The sequence below is a fragment of the Triticum dicoccoides genome, chromosome 3A, assembly GCF_002162155.2.
Source record: "Triticum dicoccoides isolate Atlit2015 ecotype Zavitan chromosome 3A, WEW_v2.0, whole genome shotgun sequence".
In the NCBI taxonomy this organism is placed as follows: Eukaryota; Viridiplantae; Streptophyta; class Magnoliopsida; order Poales; family Poaceae; genus Triticum; species Triticum dicoccoides.
Window position 1 is genome coordinate 290,294,923 of NC_041384.1, and position 13,649 is coordinate 290,308,571.

The window sequence follows — 13,649 nt, forward strand, 5'->3', positions numbered from 1 at the left end:
ATACAATACGGAGAAGGAATGCCATCACACAACAGAATATAATTAACTGAAACATGTCATCTCAGAAAATACAATAACCAAAATAGCAGTAAGAATGTAGGTGCATCATCTATATCATAAAAGCATAGCACCTATTATGTCCACATATGGTATTTTACAAAACACAAACAAAGATGGTAGTAGGTGCATCAACTAAACAAACAAAGACTTAAAATAATCAGCTTTGTTTCATCTCAAATTAAAATGACCTCCAAAGCTCAACTAAATAGTCAGGGTTAATATAATTAGGGTATGCACTTGTTAATCAGCAACAATACATGTCCTTTGATACGAAGTGCTACTAACAGTAGTAGTCATTGTTTTTAGACAACCAAACAACCTTCAAACCTGTCTGGTTCATGGTTTTTTCGTTGTTATCATATGAAAGCAATTACAAATTGTTGATTCGTTCTAATTGCTGGAATAGTTTAGTGCTGAAGTACATGAGGGTACATTCAGAACAAAAAAGGGCACAAAAATTGTAACATCTCACTTGTCAACTGATGTACAGGAGGGCTTGGTGCTCGGTGAAGCTCCCGGGGAAGCCTGCTAGAGGAGAAAGTGCGCGAGTAGGTTGGTGGCCACCGGTGGAGTGGCTCGGTGACGACGGTGCTGCTCCGTGCCAATCGGGTGCTCGGTGGCGCCACTATGGAGTGGGGCGACGACAGTAGTTGTCGACAGCAGTTGGTTGGTTGTTGGGGCGGAGGAGGGGCGGAGGGGCTGCCGTGATGGAGGGCGACGGCGGAAGTGCTCATTTGGACTATTGCCGTTAGTGCAGGGATGGTTGTAGGCGGAGGCCTTGCGGTCCTATGGAGGGTGGGGTCCCGATTTGTGGGCTGCAGAGGAGCTGTGGTGGTGAGGGGCTACGCCGGCGGTGGACTGAGTGGAAGGAGGCCGTGCGACGGAGGTAGGTAGCTTTGGGGTGGCAGCGTGCGACGGTGATGGGAAGATTTTGGGATGGCAGCGCGCGGCGGCGGTGGGAAGGTTTGGCGGCGGTGGCGGTCTGGTGGAGGGGATTGGGCCTGGATTTGGGGGCAGAGTTGCGGTCTGGTGGAGCAGGTGAGTTGGCACGTGTATTTCTTCTTGGGCCTAAAATTTCGCCAAAGTCACGCGCTTTTTTTTCTTGTTGGCGTGTGCTACCTCTTGAGCACTGTGTTGGTTTTCCCCGAAGAGGAAGGAATGATGCAGCAAAGTAGCGTAAGTATTTCCCTCAGTATTGAGAACCAAGGTATCAATCCAGTAGGAGGCTACGCGTGAGTCCCTCGTACCTGCACAAAACAAATAAATCCTTGCAACCAACGTGATAAGGGGTTGTCAATCCCTACACGACCACTTACGAGAGTGAGATCTGATATATATGATAAGATAATATTTTTGGTATTTTTATGATAAAGATGCAAAGTAAAATAAAAGGCAATATAAGTAACTAAGTATTGGAAGATTAATATGATGAAGATAGACCCGGGGGCCATAGGTTTCACTAGTGGCTTCTCTCAAGAGCATAGGTATTTTACGGTGGGTGAACGAATTACTATTGAGCAATTGACAGAATTGAGCATAGTTATGAGAATTTCTAGGTATGATCATGTATATAGGCATCACGTCCGAGACAAGTAGACCGAGTGCTGCCTGCATCTACTACTATTACTCCACTCATCGACCGCTATCCAGCATGCATCTAGAGTATTAAGTTAATGAAGACAGAGTAACGCCTTAAGCAAGATGACATGATGTAGAGGGATAAACTCATGCAATATGATGAAAACCCCATCTTGTTATTCTCGATGGCAACAATACAATACGTGCCTTGCTATCCCTACTGTCACTGGGAAAGGACACCGATTCTAAGTCACACCAATCTAGCCTGTAACACCTCATATCACTTTGCGGCCTCACGCACGGTATTCCCACGGGTGTCGCCTTACCATGGCACGGGACCGTTTGCGCCTTTTGGCTCACGTATATGATAGTGTCGCTAGCATCCATATGACAAAGAACCCGAGCCGACATGACTAGTCGTGAACCCAAAGTGGCACTAACTTACGGGTACAGGCATACATGAATCAACATCGAGCATGTCGGTCAGCAGCGTGCGGATCCGGGCTGTAGCACTGGGCTAACAGGACTCCGGTGAACCGGGCTTTAGCAGGCTAGGCAGGACTCTGGATGTCACCGTGTGACATTTCCCCGAAGGGACATACACAGGAACGAAGTGAATCACATGCCAGCCAGTCAAGTGTTCCGGAGCAGTAGTGCTGGGCTAGCAGGACTACGGTGAACTGGGCTGTAGCGGACTACTATGGCTCATGGAAGCACAAGACTACATTTCCCCATAAGAGAGGCTACCAAGGATGAACAACTAGGTTGTCGGATCCCACACATACCAAGCATTTCAATCATACACACAATATGCTTGATATGTGTAAATACAACATGGCATCACAACATAACTCTAGGACTCAAGTATTTATTCATTAGGCTCCGAGGAGCGAGATATTACAAACATGGGTCTCATGACCCAACATACAGAGCATACAAGCAACAAGCACATGCGGAAGCTTAACATGTCTGAGTACAGACATCTACAAGTGAAAAAGGCTAAGAAGCCTGACTATCTACCAGATCCTGCCGAGGGCACAAGATCGTAGCTGAGGTATCGAGCTAAACATCGAGGTCCGTGTGAAACTACCAGCGAGACTGAGGTCTCTCTACAAAACATAAATTAAGCAAAGGTGAGTACAAATGTATCCAGCAAGACTTACATTAGAACTAGCTACATATGCATCGGTATCAACAAATGGGTTGTGGAGTTTGACTGCAGCAAGCCTGCTTTGACTCGGTGGCTATCTTAAACTATGACTGCAAGCAACTTTCTTGAGGTGGCACACAGAGTCCACATATTCACCATATCAATACACCACTATGGATCGGCTCCCGTCTCCCTACGAGAACGCCATCCATAGCACTCATGCTTATCTTGCGCATTTTAGAGTATCCACTTTCACTTGTCTATGAACGATGCAAGGGGTCCAAGTTTCAATATCCGAGGAATCCGGCTATTCGAATAGATAATGATAACCCTGCAGGGGTGTACTTATTCACACACGCTCTCACAACTTATCACCATGTACACGTCATGTATCTTAGCAACCTTCAAGCGGAAGCCTGGCGAGAGTGTCGGCCACGACCTGACTAACCACACAAGACTCTAGTCCAGGTCTATCACATATTCGGGTTCCATCAGCAAGGAGATCCGGCCAGGGTTTCGCTCACGGCCCCAAATGATGTGCATAGGGTTCCCGAGCCCACCATCCGGGTACCACTCGGTACACTGGGCCACGGTGCCTAGTCTATCCCAAGTCCACCTGTACTGGGTGCCACTTGGTAGACTACTAACACTACCTACAAACACCAGAAACTAGTTGCAACTCCTGGACAGAGATCGAGTTGATTAATAAGTCGAGAGGGGTCGAGTTACCGGAATCCAATGTGTGGTAGTAACTGTTCATGGATCACAAACACAGAACTCAGTTCCTGAGGACGGCTGCAATGAGACAACCCACCATGTACTCCTACATGGCCTCTCACCGCTACCTTTACCAAATCGTGTTCACACACTTAGCTCACACACGGTAGGACATGTTCATCACCATTCCAATTCATCCCCGATGAATTAGACCTGACTCAACTCTAAGCACTAGCATGCATGACAAACAAGCATGAATGAGTAGGCACATCAGGGCTCAAGCAACTCCTACTCATGCTAGTGGGTTTCATCTATTTACTGTTGCAATGACAGGTCATGCAGAGGAAAGGGGTTCAGCTACCGCAGCATGTTATAGTAGAAACGTTGTTGTCCTAATGCAGTAAAAGAGGGCAGGAGCGAGAGAGTGGGATTGTATCAAAATGAACAAGGGGGTTTTGCTTGCCTGGCACTTCTGAAGATATTATAACTCTTCATCGGTGTCATCGAACTCATCGTTGGGATACGCCTACCGAGACGGGACAAGCACCGGCAATAGAGAAGAACACAATTAATGCATATGCGACAATATGATGCATGATCATGACATGGCAATATGCTGTGATTTGAGCTAATGCATCTAGCTATGATTTAAATGAAGTTGGTTTGCATACATGATTCAAATTCCAACTCCATATATGATTATTTAAATGCCCTTTATTTGTTTTGTCCAAAACAGAGGACAAAAATTGTTCAAACATGCATGAAAATGGTACAGATGGATTCCTTGAATTTTTCTGATAATTTTTCATATATAAATTCTTTCATTCTGAGCTACGGTTGAATTTCTATGATTTTTAGAAGTTTTGGATATTTTCTGAAATAAATAAATCATTTTATGACTAATTTAAATTCCAGAAAAGAGTTATTGTGTCACCACGACGCCACTGTGATGTTAGTAGGTCAGCGGGGTCGTCCAGGTCAAACCTGACCAGTGGGTCCCACTGGTTAGTGGCACAACTAATTAACCAAGTTGATTAACCTTAAGTTAATTCTAACTAAACTGTTTGTGGGGTCGGGGCCCACTAGTCAGTGACTAACTAGCTAACTAACCTAGGTTAATTAGTGTTAAACTAATACTAACTAAAAGTGTCAGGGCGGGTGGCCCACGCGTTAGTGACACAAGGGGGAAGTTCAAACCCTGGTCAGCAGGGTCACACCCACCGGACCTGGTCCACGGCTCGTCGCCGACGGTGACAGAGACGGCGGAGGGCTTCGGAAATCACCTACAGGCGATGGTTTTGGGCGTGGGGAGGCTCTACAAAGAGCTGCTGCTCGCGCGCAGCTGATGGAGCAGACGGCGGGAGCTGGGGTGGCCGGAGACGGCAACGGCAGCGAGTGAGGCGGCGGCCGGAGCTCGGCTTCGTGCGAGCGTGGCGCTAGAGCAAGCAGGCGAGCGTGTAGAGGGGCTAGGCGGCCTCCTGGAGGCACCAGGAGCGCGATGCGGTGCAAGGGCACGGGTGGCTCGAGCTCAGGCCACAGCGGCGACAAAGCCGGGCGGCGGTGGGTTTCGTTCATCGGTGAAGCAGCAGCTACGGTGTGCAAATGAGAAAATGGAGAGGGGGAGGAGGAGGAGCAGCTCACAGCGGTTGCAGCAGGCGTCAAAGCGGGCTCGGGGAAGCTCGGGAGGCGGCAAATCAACGGCGACGATCTCCGGTGGCCGACGAGGGAAATGGAAGCGGTGGCGGCGTTGCAGCGCGTCCGGGGCCTCGTGGCTCGTCGAGGGGGTCGGGGACGTCGAGACGAAGCTCACAGGCACGGCGAGGGGTCGAGGGGGAGGCGATGGCCGCAGCAACTACGAGTGGCGGCGACGGCTCTGCTCGGCTTCGGAAGAGAGAGCGAGAGTAGAGGAGACGAGGGCCACGGGGAAGAGTGAGAGGGGTCAGGGGTTGCGTGGCATCTCCCAAAGGCGTTCAGCAGCGAGCAGGCAATGTAACGCCCTGGACACACCCGCCGGTGGTCGTTACTCTTGGCGGGATCTAGACTAGCCCCACAAATCAATACTAGTCTTTTCTGCGCACTTTGTCCTCACTCATGCGCACCCGGGAGCAACTTCCCGGTCGGTCACCCATCCTGAAACTACTCCAAGCTGAGCACGCTTAACTTTGGAGTTCTATCCGAATGGGCTCCCGGAAAAGATGGAATTCCTTATTGATATGAGTAGTCTATCATCCCTAATAAGCCAGGCTATCACATACACCCCCACTCAGAGGAACCGACGTCCTCGTCGGGCCACAGGAACGTTCCCTCTTGGCACATACGTCTGTGCTTCCAGTCCAGTACATGTGTCATGCCGTGTGCCACGACGGGTCACAAACGACATGAACAACATGACCAAGCACGTTTCCGCAACCATCCGTGTAACCGCGAGGGTCAGCTCTGATACCAACTTGTAACGCCCCGGACACACCCGCCGGTGGTCGTTACTCTTGGCGGGATCTAGACTGGCCCCACAAATCAATACTAGTCTTTTCTGCGCACTTTGTCCTCACTCATGCGCACCCGGGAGCAACTTCCCGGTCGGTCACCCATCCTGAAACTACTCCAAGCTGAACACGCTTAACTTTGGAGTTCTATCCGAATGGGCTCCCAGAAAAGAAGGAATTCCTTATTGATATGAGTAGTCTATCATCCCTAATAAGCCAGGCTATCACAGGCAAGCAGGAGGTGGCCGGCGCATGCACGCGCGCGTCGGGCACACGCCCTTCGTCATCCTGGCAAGAGGAGGAAGACGACAGGGGAGGTCGAGATGGGTTGGGCCGGCTAGCTACAGTGTTGGGCCAGTTGGTGGGCTGCACACGTGAGGCCAGGTATGATTCCCTCTCTCTCTTTTATTTTCTGTTTCCTATTTTCTTTAAATCTGTTTTGATTTGATTTTTAACCCAAATCAATTTTTTGAGCTTCTGTAAATTGTTGTATCGACTAGTGACATTAATATAAAGCCCCACAATAATTTCCAGAATTATTGGATCATATTTGAAATATATCAAATATAAATCCAATGCAAATAATTATTGAATTAATTCCAAATGCCCAAAATAAATATTTATGAGCTCCTGAAAATATTGGTTTGAATTTTAGTTCTGGCCAATATTTTCAAAGAGAAACATGAACATTTTCTTGGACCCATTTGAAAAGATTTTAATGTTGAATATTTCTGAAGTTTCAACTAACCTCAATTTAACTTTCAGAATTTAGACATGATGCATGATGCTCTCAAATGCAACTAATTACAAACAAATTCTAGGGCTGTGATAGCCCCCTACCTCGTGGCCTCCTCTTTTGTGTCTTGACGTAGGGTCCAAGTATCCTGGATCATGTTCGGTGAGAAATCACATTCCCAAAGGTTTCATTCCGTTTGGACTCTGTTTGATATTCCTGTTCTTCAAAACACTAAAATAGGCAAAAAATAGCAATTCTGGGCCGAGCCTCCGGTTAATAGGTTAGTCCCAAAAATAATATAAAAGTGGATAATAAAGCCCAATAATGTCCAAAACAGTAGATAATATAGCATGGAGCAATCAAAAATTATAGATACGTTGGAGACATATCATGCATCCCCAAGCTTAATTCATGCTCGTCCTCGAGTAGGTAAATGATAAAAACAGAATTTTTGATGCGGAGTGCTACTTAGCATAATTTGAATGTAATTCTTCTTAACTATGGTATGAATACTCAGATCTGAAAGATTCAAGATAAAAGTTTAATATTGAAATAAGAATAATAATACTTCAAGCATACTAACAAAGCAATCATGTCTTCTCAATATAGCATGGACAAAGAAAGTTATCCCTACAAAATCATATAGTCTGGCTATGCTCCATATTCACCACACAAAATATTTAAATCATCCACAACCCCGATGACAAGCCAAGCAATTGTTTCATACTTTTGGTGTTCTCAAACTTTTTCAATCTTCACTCAATACATGAGCGTGAGCCATGGATATAGCACTATAAGTGGAATAGAATGGTGGTTGTGGAGAAGACAAAAAGGGAGAAGATAGTCTCACATCAACTAGGCGTATCAACGGGCTATGGAGATGCCCATCAATAGATATCAATGTGAGTGAGTAGGGATTGCCATGCAACAGATGCACTAGAGCTATAAGTATATGAAAGCTCAACAAAAGAAACTAAGTGGGTGTGCATCCAACTTGCTTGCTCATGAAGACCTAGGGCATTTTTTGGAAGCCCATCATTGGAATATACAAGCCAAGTTCTATAATAAAAAATTCCCACTAGTATTTGAAAGTGGTAACTTAGGAGACTCTCTATCATGAATATCATGGTGCTACTTTGAAGCACAAGTGTGGTAAAAGGATAGTAACATTGTCCCTTCTCTCTTTTTCTCTCATTTTTTTATTTGGGCCTTTTCTCTTTTTTATGGCCTCTTTTCTTTCTCTTCCCCTTTTTTTCCGGAGTCTCATCCCGACTTGTGGGGGAATCATAGTCTCCATCATCCTTTCCTCACTGGGACAATGCTCTAATAATGATGATCATCACACTTTTATTTTGCTTACAACTCAACAATTACAACTCGATACTTAGAACAAAATATGACTCTATATGAATGCCTCTAGCGGTGTACAGGGATGTGCAATGAATCAAGAGTGACACGCATGAAAGAATTATGAATGGTGGCTTTGCCAGAAATACGATGTCAACTACATGATCATGCTAAGCAATATGACAATGATGGAGTGTGTCATAATAAACAAAACGGTGGAAAGTTGAATGGCAATATATCTTGGAATGGATATGGAAATGCCATAATAGGTAGGTATGGTGGCTGTTTTGAGGAAGATATATGGTGGGTGTATGATACCGGCGAAAGGTGTGCGGTATTAGAGAGGCTAGCAAAGGTGGAAGGGTGAGAAAAGTGCGTATAATCCATGGACTCAACATTAGTCATAAAGAACTCATATACTTATTGCAAAAATCTACAAGTTATCAAAGCAAAGTATTACGCGCATGCTCCTAGGGGGATAGATTGGTAGGAAAAGACCATCGCTCGTCCCCGACCGCCACTCATAAGGAAGACAATCAAAAAATAAATCATTCTCCGACTTCATCACATAACGGTTCAACATACGTGCATGCTATGGGAATCACAAACTTTAACACAAGTATTTCTCAAATTCATAGCTACTCAACTAGCATAACTCTAATATCACCATCTTCATATCTCAAAACAATTATCAAGCATCAAACTTCTAATAGCATTCAACACACTCATAAGGAAGTTCTTTTATTATTCTTGAATTCCAAGCATATTAGGATTATTTAAGCAAATTACCATGATATTTAAGACTCTCAAAATAATCTAAGTGAAGCATGAGAGACCAATAGTTTCTACAAAACAAATCCACCTCCGTGCTCTAAAAGATATAAGTGAAGTACTAGAGCAAAATTATATAACTCAAATTATATAAGTGAAGCACATAGAGTATTCTAACATATTCCAAATCATGTATGGCTCTCTCAAAGGGTGTGTACAGCAAGGATGATTGTGGTAAACTAAAAATAAAAGACTCAAATCATACAAGACGCTCCAAGCAAAACACATATCATGTGGTGAATAAAAATATAGCTCCAAGTAAAGTTACCGATAGATGTAGACGAAAAGAGGGGATGCCTTCCCGGGCATCCCCAAGCTTTGGCTTTTAGGTGTCCTTAGATTATCTTGGGGGTGCCATGGGCATCCCCAAGTTTAGGCTCTTGCCACTCCTTGCTCCATAATCCATCAAATCTTTACCCAAAACTTGAAAACTTCACAACACAAAAACTTAAAGTAGAAAATCTCGTGAGCTCCGTTAGCGAAACAAGACAAAAGACCACTTCAAGGTACTGTAATTAACTCATTGTTTATTTATATTAGTGTTAAACCTACTGTATTCCAACTTCTCTATGGTCTATAAAATTATTTTACTAGCCATAGATTCATCAAAATAAGCAAACAACACACGAAAAACAGAATCGGTCAAAAAAAAAGAACAGTCTGTAGTAATCTGGAGCTAGCGCAACATCTAGAACCCCAAAAATTCTAAAATAAATTTCTGGACGTGAGGAATTTATATATTAATCATCTGCAAGACGAATTAACTAAATATCACTTTCCAAATAAAAATGGCAGCAGTTCTCGTGAGCATTAAAGTTTCTGTTTTTTACAGCAAGATTAACAAGACTTTCCCCAAGTCTTCCCAATGGTTCTACTTGGCACAAACACTAATTAAACACAAAAAACACAACTTAAACAGAGGCTAGATAAATTTTTTATTACTAAACAGGAGGAAAAAGTAAGGAATAAAAATAAAATTGGGTTGCCTCCCAACAAGCGCTATCGTTTAACGCCCTCAGTTAGGCATAAAAAGCAAGGTGCAAGTTTGACAGGCAATCTTTGACAGGCGCTGATGAGGCTAGATCTAGGTATTGCCATCTTTGACAGGCAATCCATAAGTGGATCTCATAATAGATTCATAAGGTAATTTAATATTCTTTATAGGAATGTGTTCCATGCAGTTCCTTAACGGAAATTGGAATATAATATTTCCTTCCTTCATATCAATAATTGCACCAATCGTTCTAAGGAATGGTCTACCAAGAATAATAGGACATGAAGGATTGCAATCTATGTCAAGAACAATAAAATCTACGGGCACATAATTCCTATTTGCGACAATAAGAACATCATTAATTCTTCCCATAGGCTTCTTAATAGTGGAATCCGCAAGGTGCAAGTTTAGAGAGCAATCATCAAAATCACGGAAACCTAACAAATCGCACAAAGTCTTCGGAATCGTGGAAACACTAGCACTCAAATCACACAAAGCATAGCATTCATGATCTTTAATTTTAATTTTAATAGTTGGTTACTGTCACGACCGGGTTTTCCGGGTAATAAATTTCCAGAAAAGACCGTCGTGCTCATCAGCCCCAGGATTACTGGTAGCTGATGAGGCTCCAACTTGATACAGAAATTCCAAGCAAAATACAAAATATGTAGTACAAGACCATTCTGGCCTGTGAGTACAACAAATGGTTTCTAGTGGTTGATGGCGGAAGCGGGTTGTGAAACATCAGTGTCTATGGCACTCCATTTCCCACGGGAACAGCTGACCAGGTTAATTCCTATCTTTGCGAGGCTGCTATCTCCATTGAGTGGGTTCCGGGGCTCGCATCGCGTCGCTCCTCTCCGTGCAAGAAAAATCTGGCCAAGACAATAGCCAGGGACAAGCCAGTGAGTACTTTGAATGTACTCGCAAACATTAAGAACACAGGTATAATATAACAATGATGTGCTGAAAATATTTTATGCTCATGACGTCAGTCACAATAGATAAATGAAACTCTGATGCGTGCAAGTAAGTTATTCATAAAAATGCAATAACATGGTAGTATAAAAAAAATTTGAATCAAATAACAAGCAATGCAAAGTCCGGCGTCTTAGCGACACCACATAAAGGGCTTTAAAAGAAATGCCACAGTTGGGCGTCTGAGCGACACCACATAAAGGGCTTTTAAAGAAATGCCACAGTCGGGCATCTGAGCGACACCACATAAAGGGCTTTAAAAGAAATGCCATAGTCGGGCGTCTGAGCGACACCACATAAAGGGCTTTTAAAGAAATGCCATAGTCGGGCATCTGAGCGACACCACTTAAAGGGCTTTAAAAGAAATGCCACAGTCGGGTGTCTGAGCGACACCACATAAAGGGCTTTAAAAGAAATGCCACAGTCGGGCGTCTGAGTGACACCACATAAAGGGCTTTAAAAGAAACAATCAAATGAATATCCCGGAGGTAGAACCATCCCAGAGATATTCGGTAATAACAATAATATCACGGGTTAGTCAACAATAATAATAATCATAGATATCACAAGTCACGAGTAGTAATTCCATTTCTGGTTAACCGTTTCACCTCCGAAGACCGACACTAAAACCGACACCTGACCCATCCCAGACTGTAATCCTTAACCATGGACACAGCTATTCGAATAGGTTTATTCTCTGCAGAGGGTGTACTCTTTACCCACGAGTAACGGATTTCTCTAGTCCAGCAGGACTAATTCCGTCTACGGTCTTTTTGTTGAAAACACACCTAACTTGCACACACCAGCTTATCTCACACGTGTCTGGAATCACCCACGACACCTGTTAAGCAAACTCTAAGTGGGGAGGCTACAACCTCGCGTAGCATGGGATCAAATTTATATCGCGCGCTCTAAGGGGTGGCCTCCCCTCTCGGTCCCAACCGGAAACACCCATGCCCCCGGACCAGGTGGCCTGCCTACCAGCTACAACCGGTATCTTCCACCATGGCCTCTCTGTACGGTGTGTGCTGGAAAGAGGTTGACAACTTACTGAACCGTACTCTACTTGCTGTAGAGACGAGTGGTAGTACGAAACAAGTATGGGGTTTACTGGAACAAGACTCGATCTACGGTCAACTCAGGAGGTTTAAGTATTCCCTGCATGATTAGCATAACGATTATATTTCATCCAGCAGAGTCACTTCTCATATCACCTTACCATGCCATACCAGACATAACCGTCCCGACGGAGACCGGCGACAAACTCATGCCTACCCAAGGCAGAGGTTTTCCCGGGTTCCTGCCGGTATGCATGCAAGGCATATGAGGGTGATTATCATCACAAGTGTGTTCATTACCAACAGCATGGAAATCAATAACATGCACCTATGCATATGATCATATCACATGAAATAACAAGTCCTTCGAAATGCGGTGGTGTTATAAATGTATCAACGATCACACCAAAAATATTATGCCGGGGTTCAGAATGCTTGCCTTCAATGTGTGGAAAGGCAGGGTGCACTCCAAAACTTTTGAAAGTTTCTTCTCTCTCCCCAAAATCCTATTTAAAAAATATTTGAATTAACACATATTTCAAAAACAGAACCAAAAAGTTGTTTGAAATTTTTTCAAATAAATCTTAAAATAAACTAGACCAAATTTAAGGAAGGTAGGAAAAAGAATCAACTCATTTGGAGTTATATTTAAAAAGTTATAGCCAGTCAAAGATTTGGTCAAATCTGTTTTTAAAATAAGACAGAAAAGAAAACAACTCAGATAGAAATACGCTTTCGGTGCAGAGGAGGCGTACTTGAGGCTTTACGCCTCCACTTAACCACGCGGACGGCGCGGGGTGTCACTGACAGTGGGCCTGCCTGGCCCACTGGTCAGGTTTGACCAGTCGCCGCGCGTCGTCTCCCTCCTTTGCCCGAGCGGAGCGGGGCTCCGGCAATCGTCCCGGCGTTTGGCTGCTCCTCGCGGGCCCCCGAGGGTGGGGATGGATCCGTAAGGTTGGGGCGGTCCTCCCGGTAGTCGTTGGGTCGGCGGGGACGAAGTGAGCTGCCAGCGGCGAGCTCCGCGGCAGAAGAAGGCTTCGGTGGCGAAGTGACTTTGTGGCGGCGTTGGCTCCCGATCAAAATCAAGTAGGGGAAAAGGCTCACGGGAGGATGTGGAAGCTCTTGGTGAAGAGAACGGAGAGGGGGAAGCCCTGATGGCGCCGGAGTGAATGAGACAGTGGCGGCGGCAGGAGTTGCCGGAGATGAGGAAGGCGGTGTTTCCCTGACGATTGCGGGCTATGGGGGTCCCATGGGGGTGGCCTAAGGTCGCGTGCGTGCTTAGAGGGGCTCGAGGTGTCCATTTATAGAGCGACGAGGTCGGTTCCGCGGCGGCAGTGGATAAGCTCTCCGGCGAACCGCCTCTCTGTGGCTAGGGCGACGTGGCGGCGACGAGCGCTAGGGGACGAAGCTGTGGATGAGCACGCACTGCTCACAGGGGCAGGTGGCGAGTGGGAGTGGCTTGGGCGGCACCGACATGGCCAAAGGCTGTCGGGCGGCGGCGGCGGCTAGCGCTTGGCCTGTCGGGTGCGGCGGGGCTGCTTGGCATGTTGCGGTGAGAAGGGGAGTGCGTGGCGAGGTGCTGCAGAGCGGGCCAAAGCCGTGGGGCCAGTGTGTCAGCTCGAGCGCGGGTCGTGCAATATGCGCGCTCTGCTCGCGCTCCGGGCGTGCACGGGACGTGTTCGACACTATGCCAGAGCACGCTAGAGGTCGCGGTCGA